Source organism: Sebastes fasciatus, chromosome 9 (genome assembly GCF_043250625.1).
Source record: "Sebastes fasciatus isolate fSebFas1 chromosome 9, fSebFas1.pri, whole genome shotgun sequence".
In the NCBI taxonomy this organism is placed as follows: domain Eukaryota; kingdom Metazoa; phylum Chordata; class Actinopteri; order Perciformes; family Sebastidae; genus Sebastes; species Sebastes fasciatus.
Genome location: NC_133803.1, coordinates 26,598,841 through 26,610,617, shown reverse-complemented (window position 1 = coordinate 26,610,617; position 11,777 = coordinate 26,598,841). Strand labels below are relative to the sequence as shown.

Below are 11,777 nucleotides of genomic sequence, written 5' to 3'. Positions count from 1 at the left end.
CTGATACCATCGCACCAAGGCACCCTGTATGAGACACACTAGGCTTTCAACTAATGCCAATGTAAAGCCAACCGCGTCATTATTAGACAGTCAGAGCAACTGACATAGTATAAAGAGCAAGAAATTCTGCTTAGCATGGACTGCTTATAAAGATGTGGACGTTGTCCCCGTGACGTCACCCATTGGTTTGTGGAATGCCGTTTTGAAGCCTCGAGTTCTGCATTTTGGCCGTCACCATCTTGGTTTTTGGCTGTCGGCATCTTGTTTTTTTGTAACCAGAAGTGACACTAGAGGGGGCAGCAACCGAATGCTCAATATGACATTTTTGGGCAACCAAAAAGTTACAATAGACTTTCATGAACTGAAAATACACTGTGAAAGGGTTGAAGTTCTGAGACACCCAGACTGGACAACGCCGTGGTAGCGATCTGTCAATCACAAGGTAGCCACGCCCTAAGGCATCCCCTGCTTTATGGTCTATTTGACTCTAAATGGGACCATAATTTACTAAATGAACATCGTGCTGTATTGAAAAAGACTTGAAACTAGCGATTGAGACCATAAACTCATGTTTACAATGTTTACTGAGGTAATAAATCAAGTAAGAAGTAGGGTCATTTTCTCATAGACTTCTATACACTCAGACAACTTTTTGCAACTAGAGGAGTCGCCCCCTGCTGGCTATTAGAAAGAATGCAAGTTTAAGGCAATTCAGCTTCACTTTTCAGAACCAGAGGTTGCCGACCGCTGCTTAGAGAGGACTTTCACCCAGGAGGCTGCCGTTAGTGTCCCTTATGAAACCAAGTCAACGTTGACTTATTTTACCTTAGTTTCATTACATAACTTACGTACTTAACTAACGCGTTTATGTAAGTTACGCAACAAATGTACTTATTTTAACCCAAACCTCTATCTTTTCCTAAACCTAACCAAGAAATAACAAAAAACTAAGTAAACCATTGGAAGTTGACTTTGAAAAGACACTGTTTACAAGCGGAAACTGGTATGCCGTTCCTGAAACATCCAAAACTGATGTTAGAGGGGTACCTAGAACATCACAGTTTGACCCAAATAAGGCCACTGACCAAGCGTCGGTATTTGACAAGATGGGAGTGATGATGTTGGAAAAATACATTTGACTCATTCATACATAAAAGGGACAGTGTGGCGGAACATGAAAATGTCTTTGTCACCGTCTTAGGTGGAGTGACGCTATCAGGCTGCCTCTGATTGGCATCCATAAAAACACCAGTAACAGCACTATCAGGGCAACTATCAGCCTTAACTCACTTCACCAGTCCGTCCTCCCAACGGTGCGAACAGCAGCCACCAGTCTGCAGCCCGCCTGCTTCCGGGAGACGTTTTACTCCAGAAACACACCAAAATGACCAGTTTCGCCTGTGGAACAAAGGAACATGTGATTTGCGAAAGTTGTACAAAAAGAAGAAGGGGGGGGTGAAAAAAGCTTGGCCTCAGCAACTCCACTTTTTAACACTGGCATTAATTTCTTCTCGCGAACAACAAATGATTCTCAGCCGCTCTTGTGAAAATCTTTTATCTGCCTCTCAGACATTAATTATATATTTATATATAGAATATGCAAAAAAGAGCTGAGGAATGTTGGGGCTGATTAAAAATTAAACAATGCAGAAAATCACTCTGTTACCTAAAGGGATACTACAGTACATCTCTCTAGTTTTTTTTTTTTATCTTTATCTTGACTCCCTCTCTCCCTCGCCGCTTTCATTTGTTGTTTTTTTTCCTCCTTCTTTTTTTGGGGTTGGAGATTTCTTTAAAGCTGCCTTCTCCGGAGGCACGCATGCTTCCTGGCCCACAGACAGTGGCAGAGTGTGTGTTCTGCATATGCCTGTCTTCTCTGCGTGCATGTGTGTGTGTGTGCGTGCAGCAGCATCCAGGCTATTTGTCATGGCGTAGGCTGTTTGCTGGGTCAGTCCAGATAAACTAATGTGTCAGTGCAACGGGGCTCCGCCGCTGACCAGAGCGCCTGCAATATGCAAAGACTTTGAATTATTTCTCTGCCCCGTGGCTCCCCCGCTGAACACACTATGCAAAAAGTCGAGAAAGAAGACGGGGAAGGGGGGGTGGTGAGAGAACACGACTGGGAATAAGGAGGGACAGAAAGAAAAAGGAGTGTGATATTGGAGGGCAGTGAAAAAAAAAGAGGATTTGGGAATGGTGTCGACAATAAGCAGAGGAGAAGAAAAACAAATGGGGAGAAAAAGACAGAGTGAAGGAGAAAAGAGACAAGAAAGATAGAGGTGGGGGGCCAGTTTGTGCCAGTGTTTGCCCTCATGGAAAGCATTAGCCAGCCTTGGAAGAAAGACAGAGCGGCTTAAGTGCCAGAATTGAAACTAACACTCACAAGGTCACAGGGTCGCTGGTCACACTGATGACTTTGAACATCTGTATGAGTGTGTGTGTGTACCTGTTGATGACCTAAAGCCCTTCTTGTCAGTTGTCAACAAAGTCCAGCGGCAAAAAAAGCAGCCTCATTTCAGTTCCTTTGATCATAATGAAAGTTATTACATTTTGAATAGCAGAATGAGGAAATTGAGTATATATTAATTAAAATCTCAAAGCGTCATATATCATGTGCATAGAGCGCAAACACTTCAACTGCCACCTAAATATATCACTTACCAACTTTCTCAGTGTTGTTTACCACTTCACCGTTCAGTTATTCATGTGCACTCAGCTCCTAATTATGATGTTTCCAACCGCACTTGAAGGCAGCGCCTGTTTTGTCTAATGGGGGGGGTGTGGCTGCGAGTGCAGACACATGTGTTGATGTGAAGACTCACAAACAATCATACATGTACATAGTGTACTTGTGTTTAATGTTGGCAGTCTATGACCACACATTAAAACATATAGTTTCTGTGTGATGTGGACAAGAGACTTGAGTTTGTACATTTTCCAAACACTAAAAACATAAAAAAAAAAACATAAACAAAACAAAAGCAGCATGTTTAAACAGCTGCATTACAATCAGATGAAACCTCACATTGTCCAATATGGCACTGGACCAAAGTTCAAACTGTCGTCCCTCCATGGACTTTCACACTACTGTACATCACAGCTGCTTTTCCTTCTCTCTTTGCTTCTGTTTTTTTAGCCAACACCAGGTAATTAACCTGCTGTGTCTCTTTAAATGTGTCTTCATACTGATTATGGAGTTAAAAGTTTTGTACGTTTGCATGTTTTCACACAGTGAATGAGCCAACACAACAGTTTTCTCTTGACTGGGAACAAGATTGAAAATATCATGAGGAGAAGATTCATTTGAATTCAATTGAAACTCACTTGTAAATGTTCTGCAAACCATGTTTTCTATGTGATAGAAGTGTGGGGAAAAAAGGAGAACTCTGTGAGAAGAACCAGAAACCGCTATGAGTGAAGTGAATGCATTAGACGTTGGATACATTTACATAAATAAAATTGACTATATATCATATATTATATTGCCGATATTGGACGATTCTGCAAACCCAGGATTATTGTGTTTAATATTTTCTTTAATTCTTGCTTTTTTTACAATGTCTGCTCATTGCAAATACAATATGGCCAAGGGTAGGCATATATTGTGGTTATAGCAAATAAGCTGTAAATGTCTTGTATAACAGTCAGGATGTAATATCACTTAACAGCTTCAGGGTTGCCAAGTTTGTGAAAGCTGAGTAGAATTGCAAACCAACTAAAATGTTCCTGTTTATTTAATTTTTTTATTGGAATTTTTAGTGAATCAAACAAAGTTGATTACTACCAAAAATATAAACAATTGTAATTGTATACCCCAGGAGACAAATGTTTTGATTGGTTACTCAAAGCTCATCATAATTTAGATCGAGTAGGGTTGTCCCCGACTGAGAATTTACATTGTCAAATCTTATAGGTCAAGTCTTGCCTATCGTCGACTAATCGTCATATCCTTCATTTATCCCGCTCTGTTGTAGCTTTATTAATCTACAAAAAAAGTAGCAAAAACAACAAAATTATAGGCCGGGATACATGTGACTATAGCTTAGCTGTTGGACAACAATGCTGTCTGTTTTGTGTAGGGTGTGTGTGTAGATGTGGCCCTGCAAATTTGGACAGTGCAACTCAGTCTACATTGTGATTTATTCATGCACACTTAGGAGATTGATTACAAGCAGTTATTTTAGGTTTAGTTAAAGAGTTATTTTTAAATTTGTACAGTATTAAAAATAAAAAGGTCATGAGGGAGACATGTTTGCTCTTTACCCTGAGGTCTTGGGAGTCTAAATGGTCAGCTTTGCTCTATTAAAACAAGTGAGGGTGGGACAGCTCACTGACGCTGTGATGGACTGTTACTTTAGTTACTGACAAAAGCAGATGGAACAGTTGTTGTTTTACCCAAATATATGTAATTTATGTGCCTTGTGTTATACCAGCTCAATGTCCCAGTAGTTTTTTTTTACTATCAGTAATAATAAGTCCTGTCGGCCGTTAGTTTATTATTTATTTTTAACCTATTCTTGCAGCAATAATCCACAGAACAGGCTGTCACCAGGGACTGTTTCTTCAGAAGAAAGTGGTTCCAATGGAATCCATTGTATTGGGGTGGTGTCAGAAATCCCACATATAGATATTACAAAACCTGGGCAAATAAAACCAAAACCATTTGCATGGCTTGATACCACTAGAGCTACCTAAGAAAGCATTGTTTTGTGATTCGGACCCTTTAATCTAGGTTTCTAGGCAAGTAATGAATGCTGTTTTGGAGGCTTTTCCATCCTGAGAATAAAAACATGGGGGAATACTGACAACTTGGATTTTGTTGTCATGAAATTGTCTAAAGATGGGGAACATGCTGTAACAGGAGAGAATATCAGCTCCAACCCCAAAAACGTTGGTACCGGCCTTCAAAAAACCCCATTAGTCAAAAAGAACTGGTAATTTACCCCAAAGTTACTATAGCTTTGTAATCAAAATGACCTTGAAGGCACATGTTTGTGTGTACACGCCTACACCCCCACCCCTCCGTCATAACACACACACAGTTACCCTAAACACACACGTACGTACACAGCCATACAGATGCTCGCGATCATTACGGTCTTCTGTTTCGTCAAACCTCACATTCGGCCTTCTTGCCTCTAGCTGACAACTGTGTGAGGGGAGATTTTTTTTTTTTGCTCCGTTTTTTGGCAAAGGATCAGACAAGCTGCACAGTGGTGTATTAAAATGTCAGCTTAAAATTGAAATAAACAACTTAGGGGTGGAAAAAGGCGATACCGCTAATATCAGCCCCACCCCCGGACAGACTTGGTATGGCCCTGGGGCAGAGAGGAGATTGACAGGTGGGGAGGCTGGATCTCAAAGCCGCAGGGGGGTTTCCCTGTTTGAACGGCAGGAGCTTTAGGTCTTAGTTTGAGAATCTAAGAATAAACAACGATAAGGCTCAAACTTCATTCTGCTGCACCCATACATATATGCACACAAATATGTGTCGCAGCGCAAATGCAAACATGCCACAGCGGCGTATCACTATATCGGAAAACACATACAGTATACTGTATTCTCTCAAATGTTAATGAATAGAAAAGTGTGAAAAGTACCCAAACATTAGATCTGAAACTTTCTGTGTGCTTTTCTGTATGAAGGCGTCGGTGTGCTTCAAATGAAATGCTTGTTGTATCATGGAACAGTGTCTGAAACCTCCTCACCTCACACCTAGAAACTTTCAGAAACAGAGAATGTGACGATCACGAGTGGCCTTTCAGATCAGGTGTGAACACTTTAGCCTTTAGATGTGTTCAAGAGACACTTTGTATGAACTTGTTTGTTTGAAGCATACTGAACCCTTAAAATGACCTTTACACATATCGCATGCACTGTACAAAATGTGTTATCATTACATAGTGCATTAAGTAGTACGTAAGTAGGTAAGTTTATTTATATAGCACCTTTCAAGAGAAGGAAATCACAAAGTGCTTCACAATAAACAAATTAGGCAAAAGACTTAAAAAGAGATCATCAGGGTACATTGCAGGAGCAGCCCTATCTCCTACAAAATTATGTTCCCATACAACAAAACTTTATTGTCAATTATGTTTCCCTTGAAATGCAACTGACAATGAAGTTTCGTTGTATGGGAACATAATATTTAAGAGACCAGGCTGGCAGTAGATGACTACAATATAGAATAGTTCTGTACATCTAGTATTTGTAACATTTTATAGAGCGTCGATCAACCAGAGGGCGTCGACAACTCAGATGATATTATTAGTGCATTCAAAATTTCAAGTTTGATTTTATCTCAAATGTTTCCCGGCACTATCAGTTTACTTAACACTGCACCTGCCTATAAAACATTCTATAGAAAGATACAATATCAGTGGAAACACTGTACAGTTGATAATACATTTATTCTATGATATGACACAAAACCACTGCGGTATCAGTGCAATACAAGTTACACTAAAAACAGAGAAAGTCTGTGTTGCAGGCTGGTCTCATATGGAAAATAATGCACTGTAATTTGTGTATATCCCACAAAATCAATTTGTGTGTACTTCAAGCAATCGTGAAGCAGGAAATATAAAGAGCGGCAAACGCTGTGCAGGGAGGAGGTCGAGGTGGTTGGGTGGGTCAAACCATACCATTGGTGTCCCGTGTGAAACCAGACGTCAAAGCCCAACCACGATCTTTTCCTAAACCTAACTAAGTAGCTTTCCTGCCATAACTTGCTACACTGCTTTTTTTTTGGCTTACTGTGAAAAAGCAGCAGGAAGTGCTTACTGTAGTTGTGATTAATAGGGGAAGCTCCTTTTCCTTTCCATCAGATCAGTTTTAAACAGTCAGGTGAGGAACTGTAGGCAACTTTAGATCTCCAACATACAAATAATCAAAGTAACACTTTTCCTACAGTTCCACTTCTTCACCGCATCCATCCACACACCCCACCCCCAGGAATGCTTCTTCATATGCTTGCTTTTATTTCTATTTGACTAATTGGTCTCAAAACTGTCACCTTTTTGCTTTCCATTGTAACACAAACTACAAGTTCAAATGTAGACTCAACTCCTGAAGGGCTGACGAACATAAATGGTGGCTGTTATCGACGAAGACGCTTTAATCACCTCTATACCTTAATTTTACCAAAACCCCTCCTCTCCTTCCTCATCTCCTAATTCTACATCCTAACCTGTTAATGAATGCGTTGCCTTCCTCGCTCCCCCCTGCGTTTCCCCCCTTCCTCCTATTGTATAAATATACGATTAACTAAAAAAAGACATCATTTGTTTGGCTCGGTGCGGTCCCCGAGCGTGTTGTTTTGGCCCCGTGTACAACACAGAGAGTGTTTGTTGGCGTTAACTAGCACACGTGTCGAAAATAAACACCTCGCTCGACAACGCTCCATTAATAACACGCCTTCGCTTTGTTTCTGCTGCTGCTGCGTTTTGTTACTTCGCCGTCTTACTTTCCCTGTCTTTTGTAGGGAGTGTGTGTGTACAGTAGTATGTGTGTGTGTGTACAGGATGCTTTAGTGTCTGTCTATGCTGTACCTTGCTTGCAGTGTGTATACAGAGATGTAAACAGATATGAAAACACGCAAAGCAATCAGAAGATGATCAGATTGTACATTTGAATTGTGGGAAAGAATAGAGCGTGTGTGTGTGTGTGTGTGCGTGTGTGTGTGTGTGTGTGTGTGTGTGTGTGTGTGTGTGTGTGTGTGTGTGTGTGTGTGTGTGTGTGTGTGTGTGTGTGTGTGTGTGTGTGTGTGTGTGTGTCGGTGTGGCTTTTTGCCTGTTCCTGCCCGCACCTGAGCGTCATAGACCTCCATGCCTTCTATGTAAACAGAAGTCCTGTATATGTACATCATGCGTATGTGTGAAAGAAAACTAAGTGACAACGATCAAACCAACAAAGGGCACCCTGGATCGTCCTTTCCTGCCATTCGTGCACGTGCATCCTTGCAGTAAAATGTGCATGTGTTTGTGTGTGCATGTGAGTGTTAACCCTATAGCTGGACTATTTTGGGTGGCTGGCATTCTGGAAAAACTCGCAGAATGTCACAATAAACAAATAACCCTCACAAACACACCATCCCCCCCGCAAACAACAGAGATAAAAAAAAAAAAGAAAAAGTTTTCCTCTCATGAATATGCAAATATATCACAGAGGAGTCAGCGCTTGTTTGAAGAACTGCTGCTTTTGTTTCCAGCAATTAATAGTGCAAACAACTGCCTCTCTCTCTCTCTCTCTCTCTCTCTCTCTCTCTCTCTCTCTCTCTCTCTCTCTCTCTCTCTCTCTCTCTCTCTCTCTCTCTCTCTCTCTCTGTGTGTGTCTGTCGTTCTGTCTGTCGTTCTCACTTGGTCTATGAATATGGTTAACAGAGTTGATGCAGCTCTCTCCTCACCCAGCTCCCTGGATGGAATGAGATTAGCAATTGAAATGAAAAATACATAATGTAATAATAATAATAATGCTATTCAGATGGATGGATTTGGAAATATTTAAAAATGAAAAAATGACATGGTCAGCTTCTGGATTGTTTATATATTTTCAAAAAGTTTTTAAGTAAAGAAACTTTTACTTTTACAGTTTAGAAAATCTAGTTAAGGCGAGGCCCTAAAGGCAAAAACATTGTTTTTCATGCACTGGTCAATTTTGAGATTTTGGGCTATTTTGCTTCCATAACATGTCTTCTTTCAGACTAGAGGAAAGGAAACATCCAAAATACACATTGGTGTTTTAAATTACTACAATTTGTCTATTTGTGTCTGTAGATTTCTCCTAAATTCACCAAAAGTTAGCGTAAGATAATGCCTCATTTGCACATTCAAACATACACTTTCAGAAAACTTGTAATACAAAAAAGAATTGTCTTAATGTAAGTAATCAACAGGGGAAGTTTCACGGTGATGTCTATTAGTTCATTTTTGACCCCATTCAACTGGAGCATCTTGCAAAATGTGTGGAAATTTACAATACATATCTTTAAATGCCGTTTTCTCTAAATAAGCCCCAAAATCTCCACTTCAGTAGCACTTACAACCACCAAACTACTCAGTTTCATTCCTATCTATATTCTGAAGGTTTTCACAGAGGGGTTTGTTCATATATCATTCATAGCCTGATTTGTAAAACATTTTATCCCTAAAAAAAATGGCAAAAATGGATTTTGTTGACAGTATTTTCTGATTTATGTAGTGATACAAAGAGATATCCAAAACTGCCTCTGAAAAACCTTTGACTCTAATATGTCAACAATATGAAACAAGAATTTGTTCAGAATGTTCAGATTTCTGTTTCTGCAAATTAGCACATATTTAATGAGATAATGCCTCATTTGCATATTTAAACATACAATTTCAGAAAACTTGCAATACAAAACATAATTGTCTTGATGTTTTCTGTAGGGGGACTTTAATTCCCTAAACTTGCCTGACCCTTTAAGAAGAAGGAGTGCACTTCACCTTTAAAATGTCTTTGTGGGTATTTATTTCCTGCTGTAATGTTAGTCAGCTCCCAAGAAGGAAATGTTTACTTGTTTCTCTACCTCACTAACAATATGTATGTTTTGTTTATGCCTCTTGAGAGGATACATTTGATTAAAATCTTCTGTCAAAGTGCATTTCACTACCACCTGACTCCAAATGAGGGCAGGTTGATGCTACCTGGGTTAAAGTGGCACTAATTCCAGAGCTCCTCCCTGATTGGCCACAGACATCAGGTGACCGGGTAGAAAAGGTCATGGAAGACAACAAACTGGTTGGTCTGTTTCACTCTCCATACAGGGAAATTGAGGAATGCCAGTGTTTTGTGTACTGGAATTTTTTTTTTTCTCATTAATTGTCTGCAGTGAACCCAAAGTGATAAACCTGATGAAATGATTTATGTTTCTCCTTTTGAAACATAAACTGAATACATTTAGTTTTTCTGGAAAATCAACACCTGCATGCTGGTCCATTGTTCCCACTCACACTACCAACTATCCTCAAGTACAACAGATATAACAAAAAAGTATATTTTGCCTTTTATATTCATTTAATATATTTGGATGTTTCCTTATGCTTATTTCGTCCTAAAACCATATTTGGGAAAAACAAATTTGACTACTAGTCCCCAAGGCTTAAGAGTCTACAGCCAAGCTAATGGCTCTGTGAGGCCCAGTGCTGCTTTGAGCTAAATGCTAATATCAATGAAAATAACAATGTTAACATTCGCTATTCACTCACATTTGCTAATTACTACTAAACACCGAGCTGAGGCTGAGAGGAATGTCGTGGAGTTGCAGGTATTTAATCACAAATTAAAGTTTTGCCATGATGATGGGACTAGATGAAAAGTTAGGGGATCACCAAAATGATTACGGTTGATCCTTCCAGATTTCATGGAAATCCATCCAATCGTTGAGATACTTCAGTCTGGGCCAACACAGGTGTGAATGATTGTGAAGCTTATATGAAACTGTAGATGCCAATCCGTTAATACAAACGGGACTTCAGTGCTCTGCAGTGTTCAAATGAAGGTGGAGTGAAATTTGGAGGCGGCGCAATTGCATACCATTCAAAGTAAAAAATGTTAACTAGCTACAGCTCACTACTGCTGGTCAAATGTGCATGAATAAAGTTGGCCAAAAGGTATCCCTGTTTTTGATCTGAATGCACCTTGGAACCATCATTTGATCAAAATTCAAACTCCAGCCCCACAGTGGTGTTGTTTGTGATCTTGGACGTATCCATCAAAATTTAAATCCAAACCTCATTTCCCCCAGTTTAGACACATCAGTCCTCATATTTTGATAAACAGCAGAGTGGGGTGGTGGGTGTGGGGGGGGGTGAGGATGTGCCCTGTCACATTTCATGAGTAGCTGAGTGCTGAGAGAAGAGGGCATCTGTCCGCCCTGCACAGGCTACTCCTCAAATATTAATAATGATAACGAGCAAAGGTCTGACCAGGGCCCGGGGCCCACAACTAGCATCCCCCTTATTAGAATAACCCCTGCAACTCTCCATGTCACACACACACACACACACACATATGCACTCAAGTGAATATGGACATGAACTCGCGCACATGACAATATGACAGGCAATATGTACATATATGCGCACGCAAATGCATGCAAGCCAACAAAGACGTATTATTCAGGGGATGGATAACGTGAGAATATGCAAAAACACACACAAATGGGACAGACATGCAAATGGTAACCCATTGGGACTCGGAAGAGGATTCCCCTCTGGCCAGAGAGCCCATACTCTCCATCACCCCTACCCCCCCTACCCTCCTGACCCATGTCACACACAATCAGAATCCTCGTCCAGCACACACACACACTTAAACTCTCCCTGTCTGTTTCCAACACACCACATCACCCCCTCTACACACAGTGTCTGCGTCTCTCCCACGCGTCCACACACACACACACTGAGACATGGCGGGTGCCCTGCCTCAACCCTGGACCCCGTCGGTCATTAGTATGGAGGCCTGTCTGTGTTTGTTTGGCTTCTAATGGACCATTTAAATGCAGAATATTCACAGCAGACAGGGCCATCCTCGGGGACAGCGCACACGGAGGCCTGAATATGCTTCGGCTCCATTATCCTGGAGGAAGTTATCCTTATTATCATCACACAATGCCACACTGACTGGCAATGAGTTAGTGTGCTCTGGCCCTCGGCTGACTCTCTCTCGTCCTCGTGTACCGCGGTGAGCGGAGCAGGTTTGACCGCCAGAGCTCACAGCACCTGCAATACTGACTTCTTATCGTTATCTGCTGGTGT

General features: G+C 40.8%; 1 long non-coding RNA gene across 1 annotated transcript in view; it reads right to left on the bottom strand.

Annotated features, from left to right (window-relative positions):
- Positions 1-1,289: 1,289 nt before the first annotated feature.
- The window catches only part of LOC141773518 (uncharacterized), a 34,954-nt gene continuing 24,466 nt past the window's right edge, over positions 1,290-11,777 (bottom strand). The window contains exon 4 of the long non-coding RNA XR_012595146.1: positions 1,290-1,398. This is a non-coding gene — a long non-coding RNA (uncharacterized LOC141773518). The remainder of the gene's footprint in view (positions 1,399-11,777) is intronic.